Genomic DNA, 13569 nt, shown 5'->3' with positions numbered 1-13569 from the left:
CGCATGGATGAGTTTTCTCTAGATCTGGCTGAGACATTAGTCCTCTAATCCTGGAGATGTTCTTCAGGTGAGAAGGCTGATTTTGTAATGTCTTTATGTGGCTCACAAGGTTCAGGTCAGAGGTCATCACTACTCCCCAGGTTTCAGGCTGATCGCTAGTTTTTAGTTGTAATAACTGTAGCTGTGCATTGACTCTATATCTACAGCTCTAGATCAGTAGCTATAGATCTATAACTATAGATCTATAGCTCTAGATCTATAACTCTAGATCTGTAACTACTAGATCTCTAGCTCTATATTTGTAGCTCTAGATCTATAGCTCTATATTTATAGCTCTAGATCTATAGCTCTAGATCTGTAGCTCTAGATCTATAACTCTAGATCTATAGCTCTAGATCTATAGCTCTAGCTCTAGATCTGTAACTAGATCTAGATCTCTAGATCTATTTATAGCTATAGATAGATATAGCTCTAGATCTATAACTCTAGATCTAGCTCTAGATCTATAACTCTAGATATATATCTAGATCTATAGCTCTAGATCTATACTCTAGATCTATAGCTAGATCTATAACTCTAGATTGTCCTCTTTAGGTCCAAAAATAATGACTTCAGTTTTGTTTTTGTTCAGTTGGAGAAGTTTTGGCACATCCACACATTTATCTGTTCTAAGCATTTATTCAGTTTGATGGGGTCAAAGGTCACCTGGTGACATCATAATGTAGAGCTGAGTATCATCCACATAGTTATGTGATATATATTTCCTGTTAACCTGCTAGTGGGAGAATATAAATATTAAATAAGAGGGGTCCTAGGATTGAACCTTGGGGTACCCCACATGTGACCTTTGACCTCTTTGATGAGAAGTTTCCCATTGAAAGAAAAATCCCTGTTCTTTATGTAGGATTCAAACCAGTCGAGCACCGAACGAGAGTCCAACCCAACTCTCCAGTCCATTCAGTAATGTCATGTCAAAAAGCTGCACTGAGGTCCAACAGAACCAGAACCAGAACCAGCACTGTGGTTCTCCCACAGTCCGTATTTATATGGATATCATTGAATACTTTGACTAGCCCAGTCTCCGTGCTGTGGTCATCATGATGTCAAAGCTATCATTATTTAATTGTTTACACAGTTTTTTCAATAACTTTGCTGATGAATGGGAGGTCAGAGGTCGGCCTGTAATTCTGCAATAGTGATTTGTCCAGTTGTTCTTTTTTAACAGTGGTTTGATGACTGCTGTTTTCAAAGCCTGGGGGAAAACACCTGATGTAGCGATGAGTTTACGATTTGGATCAGATCTGCAGCAATAACAGGCAGGACTTTCTTAAAGAAATGTAGGGAAGGACGTCCAGACAGCAGGAGCTTGAACTTAATTGACTTATAATTTCTTCTAGGGTTTTATAATTAACTAGTTGAAAATGGGTCATTTTTCCTGTATTTGTTTTGTTTTGGTACAGCAATGGTTCTGGCTTTGAAGTTGATGTACAGATTAATCCTCTGATTTTTTGGATTTTCTCTGAAAAGAAATCAGAAAACTTATTACATCAGCATTAGATTGGAGTTCAGGTGGTAACGTCACAGGAGGGTTTGTGAGCCTGTCAACTGTTGCAAATAAAGTTCGAGCATTATTGATGTTTTTGTTTATGACATCTGCAAAGAAAGCCTCCCTTGCATGTTTTAGTGTTAAGTGATAGTTACGTAGTTTTTCTTTGTAGATGTCATTATGAACGTGAAGTTGAGTTTTACGCCATTGTCGTTCTGCTCTGAGACAGAGTTCTCTTGCAGAAACTGTTTGTTCTTTTCTCCATGGAGATTTCTTTCTACCAGACAAACCTTTACTTTAATTGGGGCAATAGAATCAATGATATATGAAACTTTAGACTGAAAATCATCTACCAACTGATCTACATCATTACAGCTTAAGGGTGAGGAGGAAGAGTAGATTTGATTAATGTTTTCTGTGAAAGAACGTTTTGTGACAGCAGCTGTTTGTCCAAGTGGTCAAAGAATAAAGAACCTTCATAGATAACAGCAAAGTGATCCGACAGGCGACATCAGTTACAGAGACATTGGAAATAGTCACACCCTTACTGATAACCAGGTCCAGTGTGTGTCCTTGAGTGTGTGTTGCTTGTTTGTGTTAAACCAAAATTTTCTAAAATATTAGAGAGCTTATAAGTTCCCTGTCCCCCCTTAGTTATTCTCCTAAGTGAAATTAAAGCTGCAGTATATAACTTTTATTAAAAAAATATATATTTTTTACATATTTGTTGAAACTGATTTTATGTTGTGACAGTATATATGAGAGATAATTTGTGAAAAAATTATTTCCTCTACTTTCTCCCAGTGCTATCAAGAAACAACCAATCAGAGACAGGAGAGTTTTAGTGCTGTCAATCACAATCTCATGCGGCTGCTCATCACCCTCCCCTTGCTCTGTGCTACGCTGCAGCTAGCATAGCCTGTTGTGAGTGCTCAGTTTAGTTAGCATAGCTACCAATGACAGCAGATAAACAGTTTTCCTGTAACAATAAATTGTTTCTCCACCATTAGCACATTTAGCAGTGAGTTGATTAACAGCACTGAGACCCTCCTCCTGGTTCTGATTGGTTATTTCGGTCGGAACGGTGCATTACTTTAGCCAGTAATAGTGGTTCAGGGAGGAGGTGGAGATTGATTTTTACACAGATTATTGTCTCATAGCAAACTGTGAGACAGATAATCTCATGGTTGTCTGTCATGACAGCTTTAACAAATATGGAGAAAACATATTTTTTATTAAAGTTATTTTACTGCAGCTTGCTTGAATAAAATGCAACTCAGTCTGGTTTGCTTCATGTGTATTTTTCATGTTGCCTATGACTCATGTTCATGGGGAGAGACATTTCAGTAAATTAAAACTTAGAGAAAAAATTTAAGGAACCTATTTGCATACTGCATGCGGCCTGTTGCATGTAAAATGCATTAGCAGTAAATATATTGCTCAAATCCAAAGGCAGCAAGGCAGTTGCAAGCCTTTAACATCTGATGTGTTTTTTGGGGTCAAATAGACTCAAGAAATTGTAACATGGGGGGCCCCAATTTATCTTTTTAGTCATGGGGCCCAAGATTCCTGGTGGCCCCCAGTTTGTTAGTCAGACCTTTAAGACACTGCTGCAGGAATCAAAGCCACTAGAGAGAAATGTCTCTGACCTGAGACTTTAGTTTCTGGTCCTGGAAATGTTCATGAAAGTATTGTTAAAAACAAATGTTTGCTTCATTCTCTTTATGAAAGCTTCACATGCAGATTCTTGCATGTTTTCACAAAGAAACCTGCAAGGATTGAACAGAGAAACAACTGTTCCTGATCTTCTGGTTTTTAGTTTCATATAGTCTTGTTTTGTTTGACAGCAGCTATTAAAACTTTTCTTATTGGACTTGTTTGATTTCCCAGCTTTTGGAAAACTTTAGGTTTTTAGATTTTAAGTGATTTTTTATTTATTTGATTTTCTGATTGTATTTGGTTCTTTATCTTTGCAGATTTTGAGCCCATGAGTCAAAGCAGCATTATCAAACCTATGCCAGCATATTGTGAGTCCAACTTATCTGACTTTGATTTCCTCTGCTGATCTCCATGACAGTGTGATCAGAAACTTTAAAATCTTATTTTTTAAAAAAGGTTTTTTTCAACAGTGTCTGTTTGACCATGAAAGTTTCTCAACTTTGATTTGTATTCACCTTTACTTTAGACAAACTGGTCCATGTTACTCAAAACAATGTGCGTCCTAAAAAACACCAGTTTGCTAGCAGAGGAAACATACAAACAATTATTGCCATTCTTCTTGGAAAATTGAAGTCAACCTTGTTTGACTGTGTTATAACTCTATTAAATTTCTCGATTAATCCAAACACATGATAGAAATAAACCTAAGTTACCCAGTGAGACACAGTAAGATGAGACATTACTTGTTAGGAAGATTTGACTTGCAAATGTCCATCTTGAGGTTTTTAAATCCCTCCTGAAAATGCATCAACAGTTTTTATAATAATTGAACTATAATTACTGTAGTTAGCTGCATAAAGAGAACTTCAATAGGCAGGAAAAAGGCCTCCGTAATATGTCTGCGGCAATGTAAAGTTTGCATGTCAGCATTTATGTTTGCTGCTTTCTATTATAATTTTTAAATAATGCAATGAAATGTGTATTTTGTGTTGGTTATGTCATCATCATTAATTGCTTCTATTTTTTACTTATGGATCCATTAAAACCCTGAGAGATAGGGGATAGTCTTTAACATGAAAATTAGATGATTTCTCATTCTGGTTAAATAAATGTATTTGTCTCTATTTACAGTTACATCACCTCTGAAGCGAAGCCACAGCAATGAACTCATACCTCCTTCCTGTGAGTCTAAGTTTGAATGAGAAAAGAAATACTCAGTTATCAAAACAGAATCATAACAAAACAGAAACATAAAGTAGTTGTGTTTGATAATTCTTCATGATTAAGACAGTAAGATTTTAAATAAAATAGAGAAGTTCCTTCATTTTTCATTATGTTCTCATTTTGTCTTTTTCTCTGTGTCTTTGCTCCAGTGTCTGAACCTGAACTGAGGGTTGTCCTACTGGGAGGCAACTGGTCCCAGAAATCTAGTTAGGACCCTCATACTGGGAGGGAAAAGTTTCACCACGAAACCAAACTCCTTTATCAAAATCACTGGATCAGTGAGAAACAGGAAAATATCTGTTATCAACACTCCAGATCTGCAGTTCCCCACAGCGGACAGCATTACAGAGTTTATTAGGGATGTGCTGCAGCCTCTCATCCTGGACCTCATGTGTTCCTGTTGGTTCTTCAGCCTGAAGACTTCACTGAGGAAGAAAAGCACAGCATCCACCAAGCACTTTACCATTTCAATGATGAATCATTTAGTCATTCACTGGTAATGATCCTGAATCCCAAACAGGAAGGTTCAATATTAAAGAAAGAACAGATGAAGAATCATCCGATAAGGAATCTGATCACAGAGTGTAGATACAGATATTTATTCCAAATGATGGTTGAACCTCAAGAGCTGCTGATTCAGTTTGATCAAATAATGAAGAGAACAATGAAGAACATGTGAGCGTTTATGAGTTTGTGGAAGAGGAGCCTCCTGGTGTTTCACTCCATGCTGTTGTTAAAAGTAAGTAATAATGTTTGTCAGTATATTTTTTTAAATGATAAAATTTAAGCTTCAAGTTTGTGTATTTTCACAGATCCTTCTCAAACAACTGAGCAGATTCCTCTGCAGCTTCCTAAAGATGGCAGTAAGTTAATTTTCCATTTTTTTGATAAATCATAAATTTTCATTTAGACAAACCAAACATAAAAAATATTCCCTTTTAGAATCTTACTAATATTTAAAACTTCATTTTGGTGAAAGTCTGTGTTTGTAAAATTGCAGTTTTCATTCAGGTGTGCAGAGGTTAGCTTCTGCTGTAGCGCTAAGATGGTTGCTCATGTTCATGTATTGCATACTGAGGTATGTTTGGTGTTTAAATAATCAAAAATATATTTAATAAATAAGACTTAAGACTCAGAAGCATATTTCAGCTTTTTATGGCAGCTGTGATCTGTAACCCTCCCAAATGCTGGGGCTCCACTGTATATATATATGATCAATACTAAACTTTGAATTCTTAAAATGTTTTACTGACATTCCTGATGGTCTGGTAACAGTAAAGAGCACACAGGTGTAGAAAGGCATTTTGCAAAGGTAAACTTTTATGAGACACTTGCAATTATGAAAATAGAAAATTTTGTGGTCTATTTTTCACCTGAGTTTCAGAGTGTATTCACACCTGACACATTTGATCCACTTTAAAAAGACCAGTTTGTTTCCACATTAAGACTTTTTCTGCAGATGTGAATATGCAAGCAAATCCTGGTGCAGGCCTTGGTGTGATCTTGGTCCATTTCCAAATAAACGTTGGTACAATTCGCTTCTAGCGTGAATACAAACCAAGCAACTACTTGGTCCATATTTCTGGACTTCATGAGCCGCTGTTTATTATGGAAGCCCATTTCCGCCATGAAAAAAAAAAAGACCAACTGGAAGTCATAATTTTGACTTTCAAAGTCATAATTATGAGATACCGGAGCAGTTGCAGACAAGCCTCCTTAGAATAACAGTGTGCTCCAGCTCCCAGTTAAATATGATCCTAAATCCAAAGTCCAACCTTTAAATCCACTCTAAGTCTTTCAGGACAACCCTCAGCTTTAATCACTGCATCCATGAAGTATCCAGCAATGACTCTTGGATCATTATTTGTTTTGTAGGCCTCAAGCCATATTAGCCTTCTGGAAAAACCGTCAATGCAACCATTGATCCCAATTCCAAATGGTTTGAGCTTATCGTAGCCGTCCACATGCCAAACATAGTTTGGACTACGACTATAGTAAATCCGTCTGTCTGGTCCTGGTCTGGTCTGGTTTTTGCCTCTTTAAGAAGAACTGGGAGATTTTCCCTTTTCTCTTCATTTTGGCTCTACACAAAATAAGAGCCTGGTATTTAGACTCCATGACTGTTTGGCAGAGACACTATTTTAACTATTATTTAAACTATAGTTTTTAGTTTCTGTAGCTAGCTAAAATACTAATTAAAAATACATTAATTAAAATGAATTAATATAACGAGTGAGGTTATAATTCAAAGCTTTCATATGACATAGCCTACTTACATTTCAGTCATTATATTAATGGTTTTTCTCATATTCTTACCACACATTTCAAGCAAGAGCTGGGAGATAAAACATTAGAGGGCAGCATGTCACTAAAACATATGTTAAAGAATCTGTCTAAAACACGATCTACCAGCACTAGCATGGCTAATATAATAAACGAGGCACTATGTAGCGGTACACAACCATTTTGTTTCTTTTTAGAAATGTATGGACAAGAGCCGCCTCTCATTAGGAAGGTAACAGCGGTTACTGCTGAGCGGTAAAATGTTGGAAATACCTGCAGAACTCCTGACGGTGTAACTCTAAAGCCGTTTATGTGTTTTGGATCAAGCAGGAACCAACATGTCAGTTTAACCAATGAACAGTCGGGCATCGGGCTGCCTTCAGGGACAGTCGGAAGTACAGTTTTCCTGGCAAATCTTTGCCGATCTCATAAGTATTATATTTTAAAATAACCATTTCCAGTGGGGTGGCAGTAGGGGGGCCAGGTCTCTGTTGGGGGTGGCAAGTGCCACCCCGGCCCCCCTCTGGCTCCGCCACTGCGAGCATTTGAATCGGAACATGGGAAAATTCTGCAATTCTGAAGAAAAAATAATCAGAATTGGTTAAGCTAAATGAAAAATAGGATCTTTATAGTGCAAACCACAGGGTGAAAATAGCAATATAATGTATTTTATCATCATATATTATTTTTCTGCATGTCACTGACCAAATTTAGAAAGACAGCAAATTACCACCTAAATATTGCCAGAATTAGATGACTCATGTCAAGATACTGAAAACGAGTTCATGCCTTTGGTTTTTGCAGATTCCATTATTGTGACTTTGTTTTCACTGAATAGTCAACAAACCAATGAAGCAGTTTCTTCAGAGTGGTGCTGTGACATTTCTTACAAATCAAAAAGAGATCAGCACATTAGTCCCGTTCTGAGGTTGTCGCTCTGGCGACCTGTGCTCAAAGAACAGAGTTTAAAATCTCCAAATTAATGATTTATTAAGCACTTACTAGTAAAAACTGCCTCTCTGATTTTTTCAGTTATAAAGGTTATATTCTAACCTTTAAGATCATGTGAATCAAACCTATTAACTGTTCCAGGAGTCAGAACTCAACTTTTCAACTAGATTTTATGTGCAATCTGGAATCAGCTGCCTGTTTACTACAGGAGGTATAAAACCTTTCTATTTGCTGTTGCCAACTCTTAGACTAGTTTATTTTGATATATTTTTCACCTTATATAATTTTTTTTACCTGTTTAATAATAGTCTGTTGGTGTTTTTTAATGTATGTTGTTTTTAATGTCTGCTTTAGCTATTTGAGTTAATTTTGACTGAAAGCTGCTATATTAATAAACATTACTCAAAATATGCTTTGTTTTCTTTGCGAAAATTATTGTGATTTTTTAGTAGTAGTTGTAGTGGTTGTGCATATTTTTACAGCATTAAATAACTGAACAATAGAAAAAGAAACTCAAGAGAGTTATAATTTCATAATCCATCCTTCCATGCTCTGACACCTTGTCCCCAGTGGGTCAGGAGGTGCTGCTGCCTCTCTAGCTACGTTTTGAGCGAGAGGCGGGGGCATCTGGACGGGTCACCAGTCTGTCGCAGGGCAACACAGTGCTACCAACTTAATTTTATAATTTACATTTAAAAATGTAGTGGTCTAAACTTCTTCAATATGTGATTAAGATCACAACTCAACTTTTCAACTGGAATAACAGCAGAAACTTTTGACATCCACATGTCAACTGCAGGGACCGACGGTGTTGACCATTTGAACAATTTACATTATTTACCCATAAACTAAAGAACCAGCAGAGGTCTGTGCTATATTGACTTGAGTAAGAAGATAGAAAGAAAGAGTCATCAGGACGGTTTACCAGTGACCTAAATTACAGCCTGAACTGCTTTGCAGAATATTATAATGTTTTCTAAATTGACCTCTAAAATAATCAGGCAGTTGAAGCCCATCTTAACAGCTGCAGCTGGAGTCCTGACAACTACAAAGAAAATGAATCACATTATCTTAATAACAGCTGTTATTTAAGATAACACACTTTGAATTACACCGTTTATGAATGTTACAACACAGACTGGCCTGCCCTCATTTAAATGAGACACAAATGTGATTTCAGTTTGTTTTGAGTTTTTTCAGCATGTTGTTGATATGCTGGTGATTTTCATATTAATCACCAACTGAATGCAGGAACATTCTGTGTTGCAATATGATTGTTTTAACATTTCATTTCTTTCTTTGTGGTGTGACAGTTTCTTTTAGGATTGTACTACTCGGAGAAAAGAGAATAAAGGACTGAACTTGTTAAGCAGATGATCAGAAATCAAGAACTTTTCATCCAAAAACCTCCTTCCCAATGTGTGGCTCACTGTGGAAAGTGGACAGGAAAACCAGTAACTATGGTGACATTTCCTGACCTGTTCAGTATGTCAACTGAGAAAAGGAAAGCAGAGGTAAAGAGCTGCTGGGATCTTTGTCATCCTGGACCAAATGTTCTGCTGCTGTTGGTGAATCCTTCAGATTTCGATAAGGACCAAAGAAATGCAATGGTTGCCACCTTGAGGCTGTTTGGTCGATGTGCTCTCAAACACTCAGCGGTCATCACAACACAAGAGAATGATATAGGATATCCTGACACTAAAAAACTTATTAATCACTGTGAAGAAAGATGCTATATGTTTTCAGCTGACTCTGGAGGCCATGAACAGTTAATGGAGATAATTGAGAATATTGTGGAGAAAAACCAAAAGGACACATCAGATCTGTTGGAAGGGAAGGAGAAAAGATTCTCTGAAGGTAAGAAAGAAAGTTTTTACACAACTTAATCATTAGCATGAGAACACATGAAGAAAAAATAAACACTCAACATCTAAAATAATCTGTTGTACACTGTAGCAGATTCTCATTTTCTGACACTTCTGATGGTCAAATTTTTGATTAAGACACTAGAAAATGTTTCTAAATCTCTCAGTGTTCAGGGATCCATATTAATCACAGACTGTCTGCAGGAAATGATACAAACCAACTTTTTTACTTCAGTGTTATGGTCTGTCAGCCTCAGAATGACTGACAGGAACTAGCCACGCCCTCATTAAAAAATGAATCTGAACCAACATGTGAAGAACAGAACCAGGATAAAAGAACAAATTATATTCTCAACATAGTAAGGAAGCTAATCAAAATTCTGATCACATGACGCATGTGACTATCATGTTTCTATTCCTTAACTGTTGAAGCTTTAATCAGAGATAGCGTTCTGATACCACCTAATGTTGAGCCGATGTATAATCTAAAGCTGAAGTGACGAACAGTTTGTAGGTCATGTTTTCCATTTTTATGACTGGAATTAAACAGAATAAAATGCAGCAGCTGCTTTTAGCCGTCTTGCTGTGACATGCTTTATAACCAGTGATACTCCTGAGCCGTCCTCAGGAGGAGAGACCCTCTTGGGGTCAAAGGTCATCCATTCATTCATTCATGGCTGGTTCCTGCTGATCTCTGCAGGCTAGACAAAGACTTTTGCTGATTGTGTCATTACTGATTTACCATTTACGGTCATCAAGGAGCAATAAAGCTGTTGCTCAGAGCGGGGATGGGCCGGTGGGTTAGGCTGTGATGAAACTCTTAGATGGCTCTCTGTTCCAACACAGTCAAACAACTGAATCATTTCCTCAGCATCCTGCCTTATTATTTAACTCAGGTGAGTTGAGAAGAGACTCATCTAAAGCTGCAGAACTCAATCATTCCCCAGCTCACATCAGAAAACTTAATGATTTTATGAGACAGAGACCAATTCCTCAGTTTACAGTTAATTATTACATCTAAAGGTTTAAGCTTGATGCACTTTTCATTTAATTTAATGTAATATTCATATTATTTTTTCTGTAATTTCCCAGATAATCCAGAGCGTCTCCGGATCGTTCTGATTGGGAAAACTGGCAGGGGAAGAGTTCATCAGGAAACACCATCCTGAGAAGAAAACTGTTTAAATCTGGAGTTTCTCCACAGTCAGTTACTAGAAGCTGTGAGAAAGCTGAATGTGTGATAGACGGTCGCCATGTTGATGTTGTTGACACTCCTGGTCTGTTTGACACCAACATGTCCTTGAGTCAGGTTAATGAAGAGATAAGGGAATGTATCAGTCTGGTGCATCCAGGTCCTCATGTCTTCCTGCAGGTTTTACCGATCGGCAGATTCTCTATAGAAGACACAAGACACTGAAACTGATTCAGGAAGTTTTGGGAGAAAATTATAAGAAGTTTACCATCGTCCTGTTTACCAGAGGAGATACACTGGAACATGATGAGATCTCCATTGAACAATACGTTAAAGATCATTGTGATGATGCCTGTAAGAATCTGATCAGAGAGTGTGGAGGAAGATACCATGTGTTCAATAACCATCAAAATAAAGATCGATCACAAGTTACTGATCTGATCAAAAAGATCAACATGATGGAGAATGAAGGCAAATGCTACACCAAGGAGATGTTATATGGTGTGAACAGTTGAAAGCAAAATAAAATCTCCTGTTTGTGCAGGAAAAATGACCAATAAAGTTTATCCAGAATCTGATTGGTGTTAAAATAAGAGAAAAGAAACAAAATAAACTCCCAGAATGCAAAGCGCTCAGCCAACATTTGTTTCTGAAAATGCATATTAATACTAACCTGTAATATTACTTCTCCTAATAATCACTGCATTGTTTACTTAGTTATTGGTGCTTCACTTTATTCTTGATTGCTCCTTTTTACTGTTTAATAAGCATATTTTCTTGTAGTTTATTTAACTTTGTTGTCTAATTAGTTTCAAAATCAGAGATCTGAGAAAAGATTTAATTTAAAATAAAGAAAATGTGCTCTAACTGTACAAATCATTTCCATTAATATTTCTGATATTGTATTTTCTGTTGTGTAAAAACAGCAGGTTGTTTAACTTTAGGATTTTAAAATACATATTTCAGGAAAGAAGAAAACAGACGAAGAAGACAGAACTGCTGCACAGCTCAGAGGATGAGGAAGTTCACATTAAAAGATTTTCCCATCCGTTGATCTAGTCTGCTGTTGGAATGCTTGCAGCATGAAATGTTTAACAGAAATTATAACCTGACCCAAACTTCAGATCCACCATTTACTCTCTGAATCACTGAGGCTTGTAATGCAAACAGAAAATATTTAGACTATAGAATTAACAACATTTTCTTTGTGTTGTATGAAATACCAGAATTTTCTTAATGTGTTCAAATTTTTCATTTTCAGTTTAATGTACTTGTTTGTTGGGGTTTGTTTTTAAAATAAAATTGTGATGACCAATGTTTATTATATTCTTTTTTGATTTCCATTTGATTTTTGTTTTTGTTTAGCTTTTTTTAGAGTTTAGATATGTTTCTGCTTGGAATAAAAAAGAAAACCCTCACAGCGTGTTGTCCCCTATGAAACATCAGCGAATTGTTTGCATTGAATTTATTGTAGAGAAAGTAAAAAAAAAGTATCTTTAGTTTATATTGTTCTCTCTATTACTATTGTTGTGAAAAACATCATTTATTCTAAATAGACCAAAAACGTGCAAGCGCACGCAGCAAATCAGCCAACACAAAGCAATCAGACTTTACGTTTTTTATTCTTTTTTAGCGCTAAAAAAAAAGACGCTTACCATCACAGACTAGAATTGAAAACCAGGGGCCCCGAGTCTATACAGAATGTGTTTTAAAAAACGGGAAGATTCGTTGCTTGATCTAAGAACACGCCCAGTGGTCATCCGATGTCCTGCGTCGCCTAAATCTCTATTTGCTTGGAGATGGGAGTGAGGAGATGATTCAGTTTCTGTATCTGTTACAAATACAAAGGCCTTTGTGTGAAAGTATGAGAGTGTAATGTGTAGAAGCATATGTGTGTATTTGACCTTGACCTAAGTGCCTCAACAACTCCCCCTTTTGGTCTCAAAGAGACCACACAACTTAAGAGGGCTCTCCATCCTGAGTTGACATTGCCCCTATCTGGAAACATCCCCCGAGGCTCATTACCGATGTTGACCCGTCTTCAAACTTTGCTGTTGTCTTTCATGTCATTTTATTGTTGGGGGTAAAACAGATAGAGCACCCCACGCCTCCGAAGGCGGCGGACCGAAATCACAATGTCCCTCTTACAGGCTAAACAATAACATAAAAAAAATAAATAAAATGTTAAAGGACGTTTAATTGTTAGAAGAAAATGTGAGTGTTAATGAACTATAAATGAGTGCATTTTTTTCAAATAATATGTGAATGTTAATAAACTGTGACATTAATAAAATGTTAAAAATGAGTAATGGTAATATAATTTAAAAATTTATTAGTAAAATGTTAAAGAATGATAAAATGTACAGTGAGCAAAATGTTAAGGTAATACTGTAATCTCAACAAAATAAGCCGAATAATAGTTACAAAAGTGCAAAATGCCTAAAGTGTTAGGTAATAGATTCAGTAAACCAAAAGTTAATAAGATAAACTTTAATATGAAGAAATGTTAGACAATACTTAAAAAGAGAAAATGCAAACAACGAAATGTGAAGATCTCAGGCTTCAGTGTGGCGTTTCAGCTGTAAATTGGTACATCAATCAGGAAGGCGCCTACAGTCTCACATTTCGGCACACCCAGAAAAGATTAGGCTTTATTCACTAAACACTGGAAAGTTGAAGTTCCACGGTCGTTTTACGTCCAGGGGGTTGGACTCCCCCGGACTGCTCCTGCATGGTTTTACTCACGGCCTTCAGTCCTACCAGCGTCTTGGTCACCGTTCCATCAGGCGCTGTGTGATTTGGCACAAAGACACAACAGAGACCTCCAAAAATAGCACAAACCTTCAATT

General features: G+C 36.8%; 1 long non-coding RNA gene and 1 pseudogene across 1 annotated transcript; both read left to right on the top strand.

Annotated features, from left to right (window-relative positions):
• The first annotated feature begins 5032 nt into the window (after nucleotides 1-5032).
• Nucleotides 5033-9007, top strand: LOC129365920 (uncharacterized). Its single transcript, XR_008606565.1, has 3 exons — nucleotides 5033-5168; nucleotides 5242-5292; nucleotides 8977-9007. It is a non-coding gene; the product is annotated as an uncharacterized LOC129365920 (long non-coding RNA).
• A 428-nt stretch (nucleotides 9008-9435) lies between these two features.
• On the top strand, nucleotides 9436-11351 carry LOC129366055 (GTPase IMAP family member 4-like; annotated as a pseudogene).
• Nucleotides 11352-13569: the final 2218 nt, after the last annotated feature.

This window comes from Poeciliopsis prolifica, unplaced genomic scaffold (genome assembly GCF_027474105.1).
Source record: "Poeciliopsis prolifica strain line A6 unplaced genomic scaffold, Auburn_PproV2 SCAFFOLD014, whole genome shotgun sequence".
NCBI classification, from domain to species: Eukaryota; Metazoa; Chordata; class Actinopteri; order Cyprinodontiformes; family Poeciliidae; genus Poeciliopsis; species Poeciliopsis prolifica.
Note: the sequence above shows the minus strand (reverse complement) of the source record. Positions and strands in the feature narration are given on the sequence as shown.